Genomic DNA, 21113 nt, shown 5'->3' with positions numbered 1-21113 from the left:
GCTGTACGCACATGCGCGCTACAAAATGCGATTTCAAAACGTTCTCGACCAATCGGAGCGTGCGCACAGTCTAGGCCAATGGGCTTGCAACATGGTGTATGGGCGCAGTGGTACATACTCTACAGCCGCGTCCGCGGGTACCTGAGGAGGACTGGCGTCGCGGCAAGTTGGTTTTGTCTTCAGTAACAGTCGCAAGGATGGTGATGGTGTATCTCCTGTGCAGTATTTACGTGTGTTTCAGTGCGCTTTGTAAGACAATGGCTCCTGTGCAACACAATGTCGATTTCCCGGAAGAGTTTTGACGCCAAGAATACGTAAACGGCGTAGAGGCAAGAACGCACTGTGAAACGCCAATCGGACTGCACGTCGCGAATGTTTGCAGGTATGAGTGATGACCGTGATGTTTTGATTACTATTAATTAGATGTTTCATTTTAGAAACTTCGGAGGAACTTGAAGAGAAACAGGATAAGAAGATTCCGAACGTACGGTGAAGAGGAATGGGGTGTATGTCGCGACCTGCATGGAAAACAGGAGTGTTGTGTCATCTTCTCTAAGAAAATACAAGATGTGAGGTGGCCAACGAACGAAAGCTCCCTGTGGTCCGTGAGTGCATCGCACAGTCAGGCATATGCTTTGTCTAGACACAGTGAGTGATCAGACTTATACTACGTGGTATGTAAATGTAGAGATGTATTGATTATTTCTTTCTGCTCAGTGTATGCTTTTAGCAGAATAAACGGTAATTACTTGAGCAATATGTGCATTTCTACGCATTATTTTCGGTCATGCATTCAGTGGTCCCAGCTGCTAAGTAGCCGGATCCCGGACCACTTAGCAGAGGGGACCACTGGGTCAATTCCACTGGTTCCACTTCAAGTGGGACCATCGTGAAGCTGGTTCCACTTTCAACTGGTCCCAGTCACTAAGTGGTCCCACACTCAAAGTGGGACCTGTCCAATAAACCACTTTGAAGTGGTCCCACTCCAGATTTTTGCCTGGGAAACACTTTCCATTCGGTTGGCCAGCGTCGTATCCACCACAATGCGATCATGGAGTCGGTCCACATAAAATAGTCGAACTGGAATTTATACAGTGTTCTTTGCAGGTAAGTGAGCATTCTCGCTCCGATAAGCATTCCAACAAGCTCTAGTCCAGGAAGAGAGAGCTGCTTGATAGGTGCTAGACAAATTTTTGAGAGTAATAAATGCGTTGAAATCTCGCCCTTTGTGTTTGCGGTTCTCAGGTAAGCCACAGCCCCGTAACCAAAAGGACTGGCATCACAAAATATATGCATTTGAAACGCAGATGCATTCGCTGGAACGACGCAATGGGGAAACTCTAGTGCTGATAATGTAGACCCTTCATTACGCCATTCGATCCACTTCTGCTGAGCATCACATGGGATATCTTCGTCCCATCCAACCTTTTTCTTCCATAGGTCTTGAAACATGGATCGGGCCCTGAACGTAAATGGACTGAGGAATCCCTAAGGGTCAAACAGTCTCGCGGTGCCTTGGAGTATGTTCCTTTTGGTTACTGGTGAAGTTGCCACAAACGTTTTTACGGTTTCCAAATTAGGCATCAAGCTGTCAGTTTTGGTATTCCAAGGAATTCCAAGTACCTTGTGATGTATCGACTCGTCAGTCTCACCCTTTTTGAACACAGACTGTAACCGGGGTTCATTCGATGCCCATTTCCTCAGGCGCATTCCAGCCTGTTCAATGATTGCCAAAGCCTGACGATGCATCCTCGTGGCTTGTTCGACGTTATCAGCTCCTGTTACCAGGTCGTCCACGTAAAATGAGGATAACAAGTCGCTTGCGGTGTCCCTTAGATCGTCAGTGATGTGACGAAAGCGGTGATGCAGCGTTGCAGCCAGGAGGAAAGGAGTCGTGGTCGTTCCGAAGGGAACTGTCCATCCTGGTTTGGAGTTGATGGCAACGATTTCATCGTTTGATCCGTAACGTTGGATCTCTCCTTTCAGCAATTTCCACATTTGATCCGACCCAATGAGGACCGAAATTCCCTTCACTGCGGTATGCCTGGGAACGATACGACATCAGCAACATGTTCTCCAGCTTCCTGAAGTAGAACCAAGTGACGGTCTGGAGGGAATCTTAGTGGTGCACCTCTTGAGAGATGGGGCAATAAGAGGCAGTGGCGTAGCCAGACCTCCAAGGTAGGGGGGGCTCTATACGAAAACCCACCCCCCTCCCACCCCCGCTGATCCTGGGTGCGACAACACACAATGCTTGTGCACACCGCAGCATGCAGTTGAAAAAAAAAAGAACGAAAATAATTGATTTGGACATTCACAATACGATGATACTGTGATGTCCAATGAGGTGGTGTCACGAGATTCAAAGGATTTTGAAAAGCTCATACTTTGGAAACCATTCAAGTGTGCCGCTTAGATAGACGCCATGAACTGTAAGAACTTTCGCGATCGTCACACTGGTCCCCCCCCCCCATATATTATTTTCTCCTCGGATTTGCATGGGTCGGTCAGTGGCAGGTAGGGAGGGCTCGGGCCCCACCTAGCCCCCCGTGGCTACGCCACTGATAAGAGGACACAACTTACTTGGCTGTAGAGATATGGGAAGTCATCGCAAAATTGGCTATGACGGCGAAAAACACGTCTAGAACAGGGGAGTGGCATAGTGGAGGGGTCTGCAAAATAAAAAATACATGGTGAAATGGAGGGAATCTTAGTGGGGCAATAAGAGGACACAACTTACTTGGCCTAGAGATATGGGAAGTTATCGCAAGATTGGCTCTGACGGTGAAAAAACGTCCGAGACAGTGAAGTGGCATAGGGAAAGGGTCCGCAAAATAAAAAATACATGGTGGAATGGAGTGAATTTTAATGGGGCACCTCTTGAGAGATGGGGCAATAAGAGGACACAATTTACTTACTTACCTCTAGAGATATGGGAAGTAATCGCAAGATTGGCTCTGATGGTGAAAAAGACGTCGGGAGACAGGGGAGTGGCATAGTGGAGGGGTCTGCAAAATAAAAAATACATGGTCAAATGTAGGGAATCTTAGTGGTGCACCTTTTGAGAGATGAGACAATAAGAGGACACAACTTACTTGGCTGTAGAGATATGGGAAGTTATCGCAAGATTGGCTCTGACGGTGAAAAAACGTCCGAGACAGTGAAGTGGCATAGGGAAAGGGTCCGCAAAATAAAAAATACATGGTGGAATGGAGTGAATTTTAATGGGGCACCTCTTGAGAGATGGGGCAATAAGAGGACACAATTTACTTACTTACCTCTAGAGATATGGGAAGTAATCGCAAGATTGGCTCTGATGGTGAAAAAGACGTCGGGAGACAGGGGAGTGGCATAGCGGAGGGGTCTGCAAAATAAAAAATACATGGTCAAATGTATGGAATCTTAGTGGTGCACCTTTTGAGAGATGAGACAATAAGAGGACACAACTTACTTGGCTGTAGAGATATGGGAAGTTATCGCAAGATTGGCTCTGACGGTGAAAAAACGTCAGAGACAGTGAAGTGGCATAGGGAAAGGGTCCGCAAAATAAAAAATACATGGTGGAATGGAGTGAATTTTAATGGGGCACCTCTTCAGAGATGGGGCAATAAGAGGACACAATTTACTTACCTCTAGAGATATGGGAAGTAATCGCAAGATTGGCTCTGATGGTGAAAAAGACGTCGGGAGACAGGGAAGTGGCATAGCGGAGGGGTCTGCAAAATAAAAAATACATGGTCAAATGTAGGGAATCTTAGTGGTGCACCTTTTGAGAGATGAGACAATAAGAGGACACAGCTTACTTGGCTGTAGAGATATGGGAAGTTATCGCAAGATTGGCTCTGACGGTGAAAAAACGTCCGAGACAGTGAAGTGGCATAGGGAAAGGGTCCGCAAAATAAAAAATACATGGTGGAATGGAGTGAATTTTAATGGGGCACCTCTTGAGAGATGGGGCAATAAGAGGACACAATTTACTTACTTACCTCTAGAGATATGGAAAGTAATCGCAAGATTGGCTCTGATGGTGAAAAAGACGTCGGGAGACAGGGGAGTGGCATAGCGGAGGGGTCTGCAAAATAAAAAATACATGGTCAAATGTAGGGAATCTTAGTGGTGCACCTTTTGAGAGATGAGACAATAAGAGGACACAACTTACTTGGCTGTAGAGATATGGGAAGTTATCGCAAGATTGGCTCTGACGGTGAAAAAACGTCCGAGACAGTGAAGTGGCATAGGGAAAGGGTCCGCAAAATAAAAAATACATGGTGGAATGGAGTGAATTTTAATGGGGCACCTCTTGAGAGATGGGGCAATAAGAGGACACAATTTACTTACTTACCTCTAGAGATATGGGAAGTAATCGCAAGATTGGCTCTGATGGTGAAAAAGACGTCGGGAGACAGGGGAGTGGCATAGCGGAGGGGTCTGCAAAATAAAAAATACATGGTCAAATGTATGGAATCTTAGTGGTGTACCTTTTGAGAGATGAGACAATAAGAGGACACAACTTACTTGGCTGTAGAGATATGGGAAGTTATCGCAAGATTGGCTCTGACGGTGAAAAAACGTCCGAGACAGTGAAGTGGCATAGGGAAAGGGTCCGCAAAATAAAAAATACATGGTGGAATGGAGTGAATTTTAATGGGGCACCTCTTGAGAGATGGGGCAATAAGAGGACACAATTTACTTACTTACCTCTAGAGATATGGGAAGTAATCGCAAGATTGGCTCTGATGGTGAAAAAGACGTCGGGAGACAGGGGAGTGGCATAGCGGAGGGGTCTGCAAAATAAAAAATACATGGTCAAATGTAGGGAATCTTAGTGGTGCACCTTTTGAGAGATGAGACAATAAGAGGACACAACTTACTTGGCTGTAGAGATATGGGAAGTTATCGCAAGATTGGCTCTGACGGTGAAAAAACGTCAGAGACAGTGAAGTGGCATAGGGAAAGGGTCCGCAAAATAAAAAATACATGGTGGAATGGAGTGAATTTTAATGGGGCACCTCTTGAGAGATGGGGCAATAAGAGGACACAATTTACTTAGTTACCTCTAGAGATATGGGAAGTAATCGCAAGATTGGCTCTGATGGTGAAAAAGACGTCGGGAGACAGGGGAGTGGCATAGCGGAGGGGTCTGCAAAATAAAAAATACATGGTCAAATGTAGGGAATCTTAGTGGTGCACCTTTTGAGAGATGAGACAATAAGAGGACACAACTTACTTGGCTGTAGAGATATGGGAAGTTATCGCAAGATTGGCTCTGACGGTGAAAAAACGTCCGAGACAGTGAAGTGGCATAGGGAAAGGGTCCGCAAAATAAAAAATACATGGTGGAATGGAGTGAATTTTAATGGGGCACCTCTTGAGAGATGGGGCAATAAGAGGACACAATTTACTTACTTACCTCTAGAGATATGGGAAGTAATCGCAAGATTGGCTCTGATGGTGAAAAAGACGTCGGGAGACAGGGGAGTGGCATAGCGGAGGGGTCTGCAAAATAAAAAATACATGGTCAAATGTATGGAATCTTAGTGGTGCACCTTTTGAGAGATGAGACAATAAGAGGACACAACTTACTTGGCTGTAGAGATATGGGAAGTTATCGCAAGATTGGCTCTGACGGTGAAAAAACGTCAGAGACAGTGAAGTGGCATAGGGAAAGGGTCCGCAAAATAAAAAATACATGGTGGAATGGAGTGAATTTTAATGGGGCACCTCTTCAGAGATGGGGCAATAAGAGGACACAATTTACTTACCTCTAGAGATATGGGAAGTAATCGCAAGATTGGCTCTGATGGTGAAAAAGACGTCGGGAGACAGGGAAGTGGCATAGCGGAGGGGTCTGCAAAATAAAAAATACATGGTCAAATGTAGGGAATCTTAGTGGTGCACCTTTTGAGAGATGAGACAATAAGAGGACACAGCTTACTTGGCTGTAGAGATATGGGAAGTTATCGCAAGATTGGCTCTGACGGTGAAAAAACGTCCGAGACAGTGAAGTGGCATAGGGAAAGGGTCCGCAAAATAAAAAATACATGGTGGAATGGAGTGAATTTTAATGGGGCACCTCTTGAGAGATGGGGCAATAAGAGGACACAATTTACTTACTTACCTCTAGAGATATGGAAAGTAATCGCAAGATTGGCTCTGATGGTGAAAAAGACGTCGGGAGACAGGGGAGTGGCATAGCGGAGGGGTCTGCAAAATAAAAAATACATGGTCAAATGTAGGGAATCTTAGTGGTGCACCTTTTGAGAGATGAGACAATAAGAGGACACAACTTACTTGGCTGTAGAGATATGGGAAGTTATCGCAAGATTGGCTCTGACGGTGAAAAAACGTCCGAGACAGTGAAGTGGCATAGGGAAAGGGTCCGCAAAATAAAAAATACATGGTGGAATGGAGTGAATTTTAATGGGGCACCTCTTGAGAGATGGGGCAATAAGAGGACACAATTTACTTACTTACCTCTAGAGATATGGGAAGTAATCGCAAGATTGGCTCTGATGGTGAAAAAGACGTCGGGAGACAGGGGAGTGGCATAGCGGAGGGGTCTGCAAAATAAAAAATACATGGTCAAATGTATGGAATCTTAGTGGTGCACCTTTTGAGAGATGAGACAATAAGAGGACACAACTTACTTGGCTGTAGAGATATGGGAAGTTATCGCAAGATTGGCTCTGACGGTGAAAAAACGTCCGAGACAGTGAAGTGGCATAGGGAAAGGGTCCGCAAAATAAAAAATACATGGTGGAATGGAGTGAATTTTAATGGGGCACCTCTTGAGAGATGGGGCAATAAGAGGACACAATTTACTTACTTACCTCTAGAGATATGGGAAGTAATCGCAAGATTGGCTCTGATGGTGAAAAAGACGTCGGGAGACAGGGGAGTGGCATAGCGGAGGGGTCTGCAAAATAAAAAATACATGGTCAAATGTAGGGAATCTTAGTGGTGCACCTTTTGAGAGATGAGACAATAAGAGGACACAACTTACTTGGCTGTAGAGATATGGGAAGTTATCGCAAGATTGGCTCTGACGGTGAAAAAACGTCCGAGACAGTGAAGTGGCATAGGGAAAGGGTCCGCAAAATAAAAAATACATGGTGGAATGGAGTGAATTTTAATGGGGCACCTCTTGAGAGATGGGGCAATAAGAGGACACAATTTACTTAGTTACCTCTAGAGATATGGGAAGTAATCGCAAGATTGGCTCTGATGGTGAAAAAGACGTCGGGAGACAGGGGAGTGGCATAGCGGAGGGGTCTGCAAAATAAAAAATACATGGTCAAATGTAGGGAATCTTAGTGGTGCACCTTTTGAGAGATGAGACAATAAGAGGACACAACTTACTTGGCTGTAGAGATATGGGAAGTTATCGCAAGATTGGCTCTGACGGTGAAAAAACGTCCGAGACAGTGAAGTGGCATAGGGAAAGGGTCCGCAAAATAAAAAATACATGGTGGAATGGAGTGAATTTTAATGGGGCACCTCTTGAGAGATGGGGCAATAAGAGGACACAATTTACTTACTTACCTCTAGAGATATGGGAAGTAATCGCAAGATTGGCTCTGATGGTGAAAAAGACGTCGGGAGACAGGGGAGTGGCATAGCGGAGGGGTCTGCAAAATAAAAAATACATGGTCAAATGTATGGAATCTTAGTGGTGTACCTTTTGAGAGATGAGACAATAAGAGGACACAACTTACTTGGCTGTAGAGATATGGGAAGTTATCGCAAGATTGGCTCTGACGGTGAAAAAACGTCCGAGACAGTGAAGTGGCATAGGGAAAGGGTCCGCAAAATAAAAAATACATGGTGGAATGGAGTGAATTTTAATGGGGCACCTCTTGAGAGATGGGGCAATAAGAGGACACAATTTACTTACTTACCTCTAGAGATATGGGAAGTAATCGCAAGATTGGCTCTGATGGTGAAAAAGACGTCGGGAGACAGGGGAGTGGCATAGCGGAGGGGTCTGCAAAATAAAAAATACATGGTCAAATGTAGGGAATCTTAGTGGTGCACCTTTTGAGAGATGAGACAATAAGAGGACACAACTTACTTGGCTGTAGAGATATGGGAAGTTATCGCAAGATTGGCTCTGACGGTGAAAAAACGTCAGAGACAGTGAAGTGGCATAGGGAAAGGGTCCGCAAAATAAAAAATACATGGTGGAATGGAGTGAATTTTAATGGGGCACCTCTTGAGAGATGGGGCAATAAGAGGACACAATTTACTTAGTTACCTCTAGAGATATGGGAAGTAATCGCAAGATTGGCTCTGATGGTGAAAAAGACGTCGGGAGACAGGGGAGTGGCATAGCGGAGGGGTCTGCAAAATAAAAAATACATGGTCAAATGTAGGGAATCTTAGTGGTGCACCTTTTGAGAGATGAGACAATAAGAGGACACAACTTACTTGGCTGTAGAGATATGGGAAGTTATCGCAAGATTGGCTCTGACGGTGAAAAAACGTCCGAGACAGTGAAGTGGCATAGGGAAAGGGTCCGCAAAATAAAAAATACATGGTGGAATGGAGTGAATTTTAATGGGGCACCTCTTGAGAGATGGGGCAATAAGAGGACACAATTTACTTACTTACCTCTAGAGATATGGGAAGTAATCGCAAGATTGGCTCTGATGGTGAAAAAGACGTCGGGAGACAGGGGAGTGGCATAGCGGAGGGGTCTGCAAAATAAAAAATACATGGTCAAATGTAGGGAATCTTAGTGGTGCACCTTTTGAGAGATGAGACAATAAGAGGACACAACTTACTTGGCTGTAGAGATATGGGAAGTTATCGCAAGATTGGCTCTGACGGTGAAAAAACGTCCGAGACAGTGAAGTGGCATAGGGAAAGGGTCCGCAAAATAAAAAATACATGGTGGAATGGAGTGAATTTTAATGGGGCACCTCTTGAGAGATGGGGCAATAAGAGGACACAATTTACTTACTTACCTCTAGAGATATGGGAAGTAATCGCAAGATTGGCTCTGATGGTGAAAAAGACGTCGGGAGACAGGGGAGTGGCATAGCGGAGGGGTCTGCAAAATAAAAAATACATGGTCAAATGTATGGAATCTTAGTGGTGCACCTTTTGAGAGATGAGACAATAAGAGGACACAACTTACTTGGCTGTAGAGATATGGGAAGTTATCGCAAGATTGGCTCTGACGGTGAAAAAACGTCAGAGACAGTGAAGTGGCATAGGGAAAGGGTCCGCAAAATAAAAAATACATGGTGGAATGGAGTGAATTTTAATGGGGCACCTCTTCAGAGATGGGGCAATAAGAGGACACAATTTACTTACCTCTAGAGATATGGGAAGTAATCGCAAGATTGGCTCTGATGGTGAAAAAGACGTCGGGAGACAGGGAAGTGGCATAGCGGAGGGGTCTGCAAAATAAAAAATACATGGTCAAATGTAGGGAATCTTAGTGGTGCACCTTTTGAGAGATGAGACAATAAGAGGACACAGCTTACTTGGCTGTAGAGATATGGGAAGTTATCGCAAGATTGGCTCTGACGGTGAAAAAACGTCCGAGACAGTGAAGTGGCATAGGGAAAGGGTCCGCAAAATAAAAAATACATGGTGGAATGGAGTGAATTTTAATGGGGCACCTCTTGAGAGATGGGGCAATAAGAGGACACAATTTACTTACTTACCTCTAGAGATATGGAAAGTAATCGCAAGATTGGCTCTGATGGTGAAAAAGACGTCGGGAGACAGGGGAGTGGCATAGCGGAGGGGTCTGCAAAATAAAAAATACATGGTCAAATGTAGGGAATCTTAGTGGTGCACCTTTTGAGAGATGAGACAATAAGAGGACACAACTTACTTGGCTGTAGAGATATGGGAAGTTATCGCAAGATTGGCTCTGACGGTGAAAAAACGTCCGAGACAGTGAAGTGGCATAGGGAAAGGGTCCGCAAAATAAAAAATACATGGTGGAATGGAGTGAATTTTAATGGGGCACCTCTTGAGAGATGGGGCAATAAGAGGACACAATTTACTTACTTACCTCTAGAGATATGGGAAGTAATCGCAAGATTGGCTCTGATGGTGAAAAAGACGTCGGGAGACAGGGGAGTGGCATAGCGGAGGGGTCTGCAAAATAAAAAATACATGGTCAAATGTATGGAATCTTAGTGGTGTACCTTTTGAGAGATGAGACAATAAGAGGACACAACTTACTTGGCTGTAGAGATATGGGAAGTTATCGCAAGATTGGCTCTGACGGTGAAAAAACGTCCGAGACAGTGAAGTGGCATAGGGAAAGGGTCCGCAAAATAAAAAATACATGGTGGAATGGAGTGAATTTTAATGGGGCACCTCTTGAGAGATGGGGCAATAAGAGGACACAATTTACTTACTTACCTCTAGAGATATGGGAAGTAATCGCAAGATTGGCTCTGATGGTGAAAAAGACGTCGGGAGACAGGGGAGTGGCATAGCGGAGGGGTCTGCAAAATAAAAAATACATGGTCAAATGTAGGGAATCTTAGTGGTGCACCTTTTGAGAGATGAGACAATAAGAGGACACAACTTACTTGGCTGTAGAGATATGGGAAGTTATCGCAAGATTGGCTCTGACGGTGAAAAAACGTCCGAGACAGTGAAGTGGCATAGGGAAAGGGTCCGCAAAATAAAAAATACATGGTGGAATGGAGTGAATTTTAATGGGGCACCTCTTGAGAGATGGGGCAATAAGAGGACACAATTTACTTAGTTACCTCTAGAGATATGGGAAGTAATCGCAAGATTGGCTCTGATGGTGAAAAAGACGTCGGGAGACAGGGGAGTGGCATAGCGGAGGGGTCTGCAAAATAAAAAATACATGGTCAAATGTAGGGAATCTTAGTGGTGCACCTTTTGAGAGATGAGACAATAAGAGGACACAACTTACTTGGCTGTAGAGATATGGGAAGTTATCGCAAGATTGGCTCTGACGGTGAAAAAACGTCCGAGACAGTGAAGTGGCATAGGGAAAGGGTCCGCAAAATAAAAAATACATGGTGGAATGGAGTGAATTTTAATGGGGCACCTCTTGAGAGATGGGGCAATAAGAGGACACAATTTACTTACTTACCTCTAGAGATATGGGAAGTAATCGCAAGATTGGCTCTGATGGTGAAAAAGACGTCGGGAGACAGGGGAGTGGCATAGCGGAGGGGTCTGCAAAATAAAAAATACATGGTCAAATGTATGGAATCTTAGTGGTGCACCTTTTGAGAGATGAGACAATAAGAGGACACAACTTACTTGGCTGTAGAGATATGGGAAGTTATCGCAAGATTGGCTCTGACGGTGAAAAAACGTCCGAGACAGTGAAGTGGCATAGGGAAAGGGTCCGCAAAATAAAAAATACATGGTGGAATGGAGTGAATTTTAATGGGGCACCTCTTGAGAGATGGGGCAATAAGAGGACACAATTTACTTACTTACCTCTAGAGATATGGGAAGTAATCGCAAGATTGGCTCTGATGGTGAAAAAGACGTCGGGAGACAGGGGAGTGGCATAGCGGAGGGGTCTGCAAAATAAAAAATACATGGTCAAATGTAGGGAATCTTAGTGGTGCACCTTTTGAGAGATGAGACAATAAGAGGACACAACTTACTTGGCTGTAGAAATATGGGAAGTTATCGCAAGATTGGCTCTGACGGTGAAAAAACGTCCGAGACAGTGAAGTGGCATAGGGAAAGGGTCCGCAAAATAAAAAATACATGGTGGAATGGAGTGAATTTTAATGGGGCACCTCTTCAGAGATGGGGCAATAAGAGGACACAATTTACTTACTTACCTCTAGAGATATGGGAAGTAATCGCAAGATTGGCTCTGATGGTGAAAAAGACGTTGTGAGATTTCCCGCGGAGGCAACTAGAATGCAAGGCGTCCCACGCAGCAGCCAATGAAAAATAGGAGCTACATTTTTGCGCGGAAGCACCTGGAAGAGTGAGTGGCGCGGCAATGATACCCCTCTGGTACAGTGGCTAGAAGGAGAAGTGTGCCGGGCGCCATATACATGCCAGGCTCCAACAGCTCCCCATAGAGCCCATAGTTTGAGATAATTCACACAACACTGGGCACACGACCAATCAAATTGCGACGTGGTGGATATTATGCACAACCAGTCGGCTAATCAGGAGCCTCCATGTCTGGCTGGCTTTTCGGTCGGTCCTGGCTACCATCGACTTCTACTGGATTTCAGGCCTGCCGCCGTTACTCGGTATTCAAAATAACTAAAGCGATTTTGGGGTAAAATAAAGATTTATTTGATACAAAGCACTAATTCAAAGATCTGATACATGGGTGCACTGTGCGTACAAAGCCCACTGCGTTGCTGACACACTGGGACAAAGTTGGAACATGAAGCAGAACGAACACACCGTTCAACTCCTAATACCGAGCCAGTCTCATGAGTGCGTACCATTTCATGATGAGCATCTTCTTTCGCTGCCTGCGGTGCATCCATTATAGCGAAGCGAAAAGCGCTTGTGTGGCACGTAATGCTGTCTTTGTTGACAGTCCTCGAAGTCCAACGGCGCTCGAACTTGTTCTTCACGCTCCAACTCATGAAGCACTCCGGTACCGCAGTTGACAAATTGTTCGTGGGATAACAGTTGTGTTCAGAAACAGCACAACACGCGTAGACTCACAAGGACGAACATATTTCTGCAAACTGTTCTGTCGATTGACACCACCGAACACAGGAGGACGACATGCCGGCCACGCTATTTCGAAACTATGCTGAAACGGCCGCGCTGTACGCACATGCGCGCTACAAAATGCGGTTTCAAAACGTTCTCGACCAATCGGAGCGCGCGCGCAGTCTAGGCCAATGGGCTTGCAACATGGTGTATGGGCGCAGTGGTACATACTGTACAGCCGCGTCCTCGGGTACCTGAGGAGGACTGTACATGCCATGCGATAGGGAAGCGCAAACCGCAATGACAAGTTCTGGCGTCGCAGAGGGCGCTGCAACCACTAGGCGAGTCGGGTCGCGGGAAGCAGACGCTTACTTGTCAACTCAACGTGTGTCGTTTCGAGCATTTGTTTGTTCAATTTGTGTCTCTTTGGGAACTTTTGTGTGTCAGTTAGCGAAGTCTGGGTATCTAGTCTTCACGACATGGTCCATGCCACCGTGAGGACGAACATGAGGTCTTCCTGTTCCGACCACCGAAGGAAACTATTCGCAGAGAAGAGTCGACGCGTAACGTAAAGCGCGCGGAGAAAGGACTGGCAATTGACTGCGTTGTGTGTGAACGGTAATTCGAGGAAGGGTATACCATGAGGATTCTTCGGCACATCATTGGCGACGAAAACGTTGAAATTTCGAGGGACAGGTCGCTGCTAACGGACGATGCCGTTTCAGCCCTGTTTCCGGACGCGCCGAAGTATTTCACAAAGAACGTGCGCCCATCAAAATAAACCTGGATTCTGGTGCGCGGGTGCACAACTTCAACCCGTTATGCATCAACAGTGATGGAAACGATTTTGCAATCTCTGTCAACGTACGGCGCATGAAAGAATGGCCAATGACATGACGCATCAGAAAAAAAATGAAATGGAATTCCGTGTTCAAAATTCCGTTTTTGCTGCACACAGACTTAGTCTGAACTGGTTACAAAACGGAAAAATTGCCGTATAAAAGCTGTATGCAGTGAGCTTGAATACAGAATTTGATAAGGGCTGGTTAGAAAGTGGCTAAGAATTCCTGTTTAGAAAATGTATACAGCGCGCATAATAAACCCTGTACGCACCTTTATTCAGGTTTCTGTCTGCTAGATTGGGAGCGAATAGGCTGGATAGGTCATGGTTATAAGAGCTGTATATAAACTAGAAGATCATTTTCATAAGCCGCACAGACCCAAAAAAGTGAGTTCACCAGCTGCTTCGACGTCTACTATACCCTGGCCATGGACTGGCCAAGCTCATTTCAGTGCTGGAAGCAGCAATTACGTTATATTTTTCCACTCAGAAGCTCTACGCCCCCCGTATCTTTGACTTTGTGCAAGTCATGGTGCGCACAAAAACACGGACTAGAAGAAGAAGACACAAGACAGTGCTGGTGTTGTCGTCTTCTTCTAGTCCGCGTTTTTGTGCGCTTTCTACCATGTCGTATGCTTACCAATTAGCCCAACGTTGTTTGTTATTTATGCAAGTCCTTGACCAATCTAAGGCTTGAACAGTGACGTGCACTGCAATGAACTGATTAGACGTGTTTCATATCTTTTTAGTCACACGACTGCATTCTCTTACAAAGTCTCTTTTTTTCTTTCTCTCTCAAATTTTTTTGAATAAGGAGAATGTGTCAAAAAGAGAGCGACGGAAGCATTTGAAAATACGCTTGAACGGAAATCAACGAGATGTTTCCGTTCAATCGTACATGTATACAGCAGCTCGCTTGTCTCCTCACTTATGTTCAACGAAAATACGCTATTTTTGCTTGAAAATATGCCATTTGAAAATATTCACTATGATGTCTCGGTAAAATATAAATGTGTTCAGTACTGTACGACCATGACTCTATTTTTTATTTATTTCTTTCTTTGTTTAAAAATTGCGCGTGCTCGTGTTCTCGTAGTTATCGCTGCATAATTAAGAGGACATGAATCAAGTACCAACAAGATTCCTTTTCAAGTTAACGTGAAATCCTCGGGTTTAGTGCCGAACTCCGCAACTTCCCTCGTAGGAGCCCTTCGGGAGGTAACTCGCCTACTGCGACCAGCGCCACCTGGATCTTTCATTGCAGTTTTGTGCGCTTATTTCCCGGCGCCCGGCACACTTCTCCTTCTAGCCACTGTACCTCAGGTACAGTGCCCTAGAAGACTCTTCTAGTATGGTGGCTAGATGAATATTGTCTGGTGTGAGGGGCGGCGCAGCCGAGGCGGCCCGTTCGCGGAAGACGCCGTCAAGTGGCGCGCCAACACGGATGTATGCGAAGATTCTCCCGAACGCTCCCGAAGCGTGTCTGCTGAACGGGTCGTTTTCGCCCATGTGGCCGAGAAGTTTTGCGGAGGAATGAAACGGTGGGGGGTAAATATCAATGGAAAACAAAACAGTAATGGTAATAGCTTAAAACACACTAAAGACCGCTTATTCAAGCACGCAAAGGAACAGGTATTCAGCTTTGTATGCCCCATGCGTAGCTTGGACGTCACAAAGCTGATGGCAACCCTCCTTTTCAACTTTTGTATCTCTTTCTTTTATCAGGTTACTTTTCTTTGTTCATTCTTACTTTTAGTTCTTTTTTTTTTTTTAATGTCACAGCAACGAGGCCGGTTAATCTTTCTTTTTGTTCCTCGATGTATAAAGTTTCCTATCAGTCAATGAAGACACGATCACCTCCAAATTTCAACCTCGCAATGTCAAAACAAGATTTATTATACACAGCAATAGCAACAACCTGTTTCGTCCCCTCATCATGATATAGTATATGTACATACATATGCACACAATGAAAACAAAGAACATCTGTACACGGGTCTGAATGCTCACATAAGTGTATTCACTGATGGAGACGCGCCCCCTTTGAAAGTTTCTGTTTTTTGCTCCGCTCTGCGCGAGGACGGTTAATGCCCTTTACGGGGAAGTGCATCCTCATCACAGCATAGAATTTTACAATGTTCATTGTGAGATATTCGCTATGGGTTCGACAGCCAACATGCTCAATGATGCTCATTGTCAGTGATGGGGAAAGTACCTCAAAATTGTACTTAAAGTAAAGTACCAAGTACCTGGCGTCATTAGTAATTCAAGTACACTACAAAGTACCCAATTCCAAATGTACTTCAAGTAAAGTACAAAGTACTAGGCAAAGTACTTCAAGTATTCATCAAGTACATTGCGAATTTAATTTGTACACTTTGCATTTCACTGTTTAGTATATGTGTCTTGCTTGTCTGGCAAAACTTTAGGGAGCATTGTTGACAAATGCTCTAAAGCCATAAAGCCCTAGGTTAAGTGCTAACCCGTGAATATGGACTTAATCAGATGACATAATTTGCAGTTACATGTAGAGAGGTAATCAGTCAGCTGTGCTGTATTATGTATTATACCCTGACTGATCGAAGATCACCTGCCTAGTGTGGTGTTCCGGTACTAATCTTCTGTTATAACAGGCTAGGAAATTTCAAGGGGGGGAAAAGCACAGGCCAACGGAGATTATATATTTCTGGCCATTCCATGGTGCTTTTTGAAATACAACATGTTTGAAAAAGAATACGAAGAAAATAAAAAAGGATGAAGCACAATGCAAGCCATGATTTTTATACGACTGTGATCTGCAGCAATCTAATCCATGTGACCAATTAAAAAATGTAAAAAGTAAAGCATGTGTGTCTTTCAGAGTGTTCATCATGTAATGCAATCACACACTGTGACATAAAATGATTATTAATTGCCAATGAACGAAACAATATAAAAAAGCATAGAACCCTGCATTGGAAGAACTGAAATGACAATTGACCAAGTCATTGTGCTGCCGGTTGCAGTGTTATAATGTGGGATGTCTGTGCATTCCATTCGTTTTACATAATCATAGAAGTGCTGATACTTTTTCAACGTTCCAGGCCTCTCAACAATAAATTTGCTTCGACAAATATGCCCCTTAACAGCACAAAAATCCTTTTTGGTAAAATGTCAGACGGACTCTTGGTACAGCATCCCACTAAAAGCAATAATGGGCATTTGATGAGCATTTTTGATACTCTTTTGTGACTTTTTGTCTGAAGCCCAAGTTTGTGTACTTGAGTACTTGATGGGAAAGTATTTGAAAAAAAGTACTTTAAGTACGGTACAAAGTACGCGGTTTAAAATGTACTTAAAGTAAAGTACACAGAAATGTACTTAATGTTCTAATTGAGTACTTGGTCACCCCTGAGGAAGGAGCCGAACTGGCTCCGAAACGTCGGGTATCCCCGTCCTGTAACTTGGTTGGAGATTTTCGTTACTATCTTGGTACATCAAGTACTGCCCATGACTGCCCCTAGCACATGCCAATTTCTAGTAGGCTGTCTGCATGCCTTTTATGATATGAAAACAGCATTGTGAAGGTATCTTCAAGTTTGAAGACAAGCTTGAAGAGTGTTTCTGAATAGTAGCGTGGGCCCCCCTGTTGAATTTGTTCATGTACGACGACGGATGGTCGGCGCTCTGTTCGTTTTTGCACGCCGCTTTTTCGTCACAGGGGCGTCAGAAGTCTGCTAAAGGTTCACCATTCCATAGAAACAGTGCACAGCCGACGATAAAGTAAAATAAAGCACTTCAAAGACGCGACAGCGTCGCTATCCCACCCTCTGATATGTCACGGCGAAAGAACTCCGCCCGGGGACCAGCCAGAGCGCCCAGAAACTAGCATACATCCGTGGAGCAGCGCGCCTGGCGGCCGTCTTCCGCAAGAGTCCCGCTCCGTCGGATAGGAGGCTGTGGGCGCTCCTCACACCAGACAATATTCATCTAGCCACCATACTTCTAGGGCACTGTACAGGCGTCGCCACCCTTAACCGTAGCGCGGGAGCGCGTGGCCTGCTTGCATGCCAGCGCCGCCTTGCGTCGATGCTGGGGTGGAGGCTCTAAGACCATGGTACACGAGCGCCCCTTCTCGATCGGTTGAGCTCAGGGTAATCGGCATGGTACGAATGGATCACCTTCTGGATAGTATCACCTTACGCCTTCGCAAAACAGGCACAATAACCGCGCGTGTGCGTTATCTACCACGCTTTATCTAAATGCCGGTTTGCGGAAGGGCGAGCTTGAGGGGCACAATATTCTGAAATAAGTTTGAGACATATGCAAACACTGTAGGCTCACCCATGTTTGCTCTGAGCATTCTGTTCACTATGATATGTGTTATCACAGGTTTTTTTTGTTTTTGTTTCATGGTGCTGAGGAAAGATTTGGTAACGTGTTTGTGTGGATGCAAATATGCCAAAGAAACATTGATATTTTTGCTCGTATACTGATTTTCTTATCGCTGAAGTGTCTGCAGATAGCTAACCGAGTAGGTGGTCCGTGCGTGCTTGCCGTGCCCCTGTCGAGAGGGGGCGCTTGTGCACCAGGGCCCCAGAGTCTCCACCCCAGCACGCCCCATCATCGACACAAGACGGCGCTGGCATGCAAGCAGGCCACGCGCTCCCGCGCTACGGTTAAGGGTGGCGACGCCTGTACCTCAGGATCTAGCGTCTTGTTCGGGAGACAGGGGAGTGGCATAGCGGAGGGGTCTGCAAAATAAAAAATACATGGTCAAATGTAGGGAATCTTAGTGGTGCACCTTTTGAGAGATGAGACAAATAAGAGGACACAACTTACTTGGCTGTAGAGATATGGGAAGTTATCGCAAGATTGGCTCTGATGGTGAATGATGGTGATGCCGCTCCGCCATCTCGGACGTCTGGTCGTCTGGTCCGAGATGGCGGAGCGGCATCGCGGCATAGTGAAAGGGTCTGAAAAATAAAAAATTAGAGGTGTGCGAATATTCGAAATTTCGAATACGAATCGAATATTTGCGATATTCGATTCGTATTCGAAAATTTTATATTCGAAGTTTTCGAATATTCCTAAAAGTTCGAATATTCGATTTTTTTCGAATATCATAGCAGCTTATTACAAAGCTGTTGGGGGCTGCGCATTGGAATTTGTACATTGCGGCGATGAACATGCATAGTAGAACAGCTGCAAAGCGACGCGCGGAGCTTCCGAGGTACGCTCATTTGCGAATGCGTCGCTATACACTCGGTAACAGAAACCGAAACGAGTACGAGGAAGATGAACTGTTGCGAAAGATTATGGAATACATCACAACAAGTTGGCCAGCCAAACAAAAGGTGCCGGAAGAGGTCGGGCCATTCTACGAAGTGCGTGAGGAGCTGTCTGTTGTCGACGGAGTGGTCTTCAGAGGGGAAAGAGTAGTAGTTCCCAAGACACTGACGAGCAGGATAATTGCCCAGGCACATCAGTCCCACCAAGGAATGGTCAGAACACAGCAGAGCATACGGAGCACGTATTGGTGGATTGCCATGGACCAGCAAGTAGAAGAATACGTGAGAAACTGCGCTGTTTGTCTGTCAGCTGACAAGTCTGCAAAGGTGTCGCCGGTACCACTTCAACCGGTGCCACTGCCTGAGAAGCCATGGCAGAAGTTGGCAATAGACATCGTGGGGCCGTTTGAGTGCACGACGCCCAGTTGCAGATTCACGATATTGTGACGACAACGACGACTCAGGTCACGCGCATTCTCTCATTAAACCATTGCCATCATCACGCTGTGCTGTCCGTAACATTTTGGTGGAGGTGCAGGGCTTGCTTCTCCTCAAACATCCTCTACAAGAACATCTACGGAACATAACCGGTGACTCCCTTCTTGTACTATTGCTGCACCTCTGGCCCCAACGCTGCTGTGATGGTCATTGCCGCCCCAGCCCGCCCAGACGACGCAATAGACCAGACGACCACGACGGACCTGACCAGACGATCCCCAGCCCCGTAGATAAACGACGCCCAGGACAGCAGCGTACAGGGGCGGTCAGGCATGGCAAGCGGACCGGAGACACCGGTCTACTGCGGGCAGCACAGCGTCACCACATCTTTCGTCCACTGACATCCACGTCCATGACCTGACATCCTCGCTCATCCACATTGACCATCGTGCCCAGGAGGTCACGACTTCAGGGAAGGGGAGCATTGTGACGGCGACTCATGTCACGCGCATTCTCATTCTCTCATTAAACCATTGCCATCATCACGTTGGGCAGTCCGTAACAATATGTTTGATGGACCATTATAGTATGTGGCCGGAGGTCGCCTTTGTGGGAACAGTGATGTCACAGGCAGTCATTGGGTTCCTTCAGCAAGTCTTCAGCCGGGAAGGATTACCGGAAGAACTAGTTTCGGACCATGGACCGCAGTTTACAGCAGTAATCTTTGAACAGTTTCTGAGGGGTCGTGGAGTGAAGCATTTGTTCTCATCGGTCTATTATCCACAGGCGAACGGTTTAGTCGAACGATTTAACAGGGTTTTGAAGGATCAAGTCCAACTAGCACTATTACAAGGGAAGCCGGTACCTGAAGTTGTACAACAGGGTCTTCTGGCCTTTCGATGCACGCCCCACACGACAACGGAATGTGCCTCAGCAGTTTTACTACATGGCAGGATGCCGCGTACAATGTTGCACGTGTCTGGCATACCAGTACCTTGAGTCTCAGCTGGAGCAGATGATATTCGTCGGAAAGTGTTGGGTCGTCAGGACTGCATAAAAAGGTACACTGACGTACGTAGAGGTGCAAAGACTCCTCAGTTTAGTCCTGGAGACTATGTGCATATAAGACTCAAGGAGAGGAAGAAAGCCATGCCCCGATTCTCAAAGCCGCTGAGGGTGTTAAAGAAGTGTGGCAGCCATTCCTTTCTTTTGGAGGATCGACGCGTATGGAACGCATCGAAGTTGGCGGTATACCCACGGAATGGTTCTGCAGATGTAACCGATTCGTTGGAGTGGTCAGTGCCGATCGTTGATGAGGGAGCTTTCAGTGCGTGTGATTGTGGACCAAGTGTTCCGTCAGATGGTATCCAAGTGGACCAGGAACATGAGGGACTGGCTACCGAGTGTGTGGTGACTGGAACGGATAGCCCTGAACAGGGATCTGTCAATCCTTCACCTGAGCAGCGAGAAGACCAACGAGTGGTGAGAGAACCGCCACCAGAGGAGCAGCAGGCCCCGCAGACTTCGACAATGTCCAGCTTACCTTCCAAATTATGTTTTGCATTAATTGCTTGTTGAAGTGGAGCGATTGAAGTTTGATCTTTTGATGTTGGATTGTACTATGTAAATTGTTGAACTAACAACACTAATAATTGTATTACAGGGGAAGAGATGTTATGTTGTGCCTTATCTCTTGATAAGCACCGCGGTCTTGCTGTTATCTCATTTCACTTGGTGTTTTACTTATGAGGTTATGCACATGTGCTTTTGAGTTCTAGATGTCGCTAGGCGGCAATTGACAACCTTTAAAAGAGTGATACAAAGAATAAAGATTGTTGTTCGTTTGGGACCTGATGTGTGGTCGCCCCTCTTCCGTCGTTCGTCGGCGGCAGTACACACATCTTGAG

The 21113-nt window shown here is 45.6% G+C and overlaps 1 long non-coding RNA gene across 1 annotated transcript; it reads left to right on the top strand.

Moving 5' to 3' along the window:
* Positions 1-247: 247 nt before the first annotated feature.
* On the top strand, positions 248-753 carry LOC135369148 (uncharacterized). Its single transcript, XR_010414939.1, has 2 exons — positions 248-382; positions 438-753. It is a non-coding gene; the product is annotated as an uncharacterized LOC135369148 (long non-coding RNA).
* The last annotated feature ends 20360 nt before the right edge of the window (positions 754-21113 follow it).

This window comes from Ornithodoros turicata, chromosome 1 (assembly GCF_037126465.1).
Source record: "Ornithodoros turicata isolate Travis chromosome 1, ASM3712646v1, whole genome shotgun sequence".
NCBI lineage: Eukaryota > Metazoa > Arthropoda > Arachnida > Ixodida > Argasidae > Ornithodoros > Ornithodoros turicata.
This window is presented reverse-complemented; position numbering and strand designations above follow the sequence as displayed.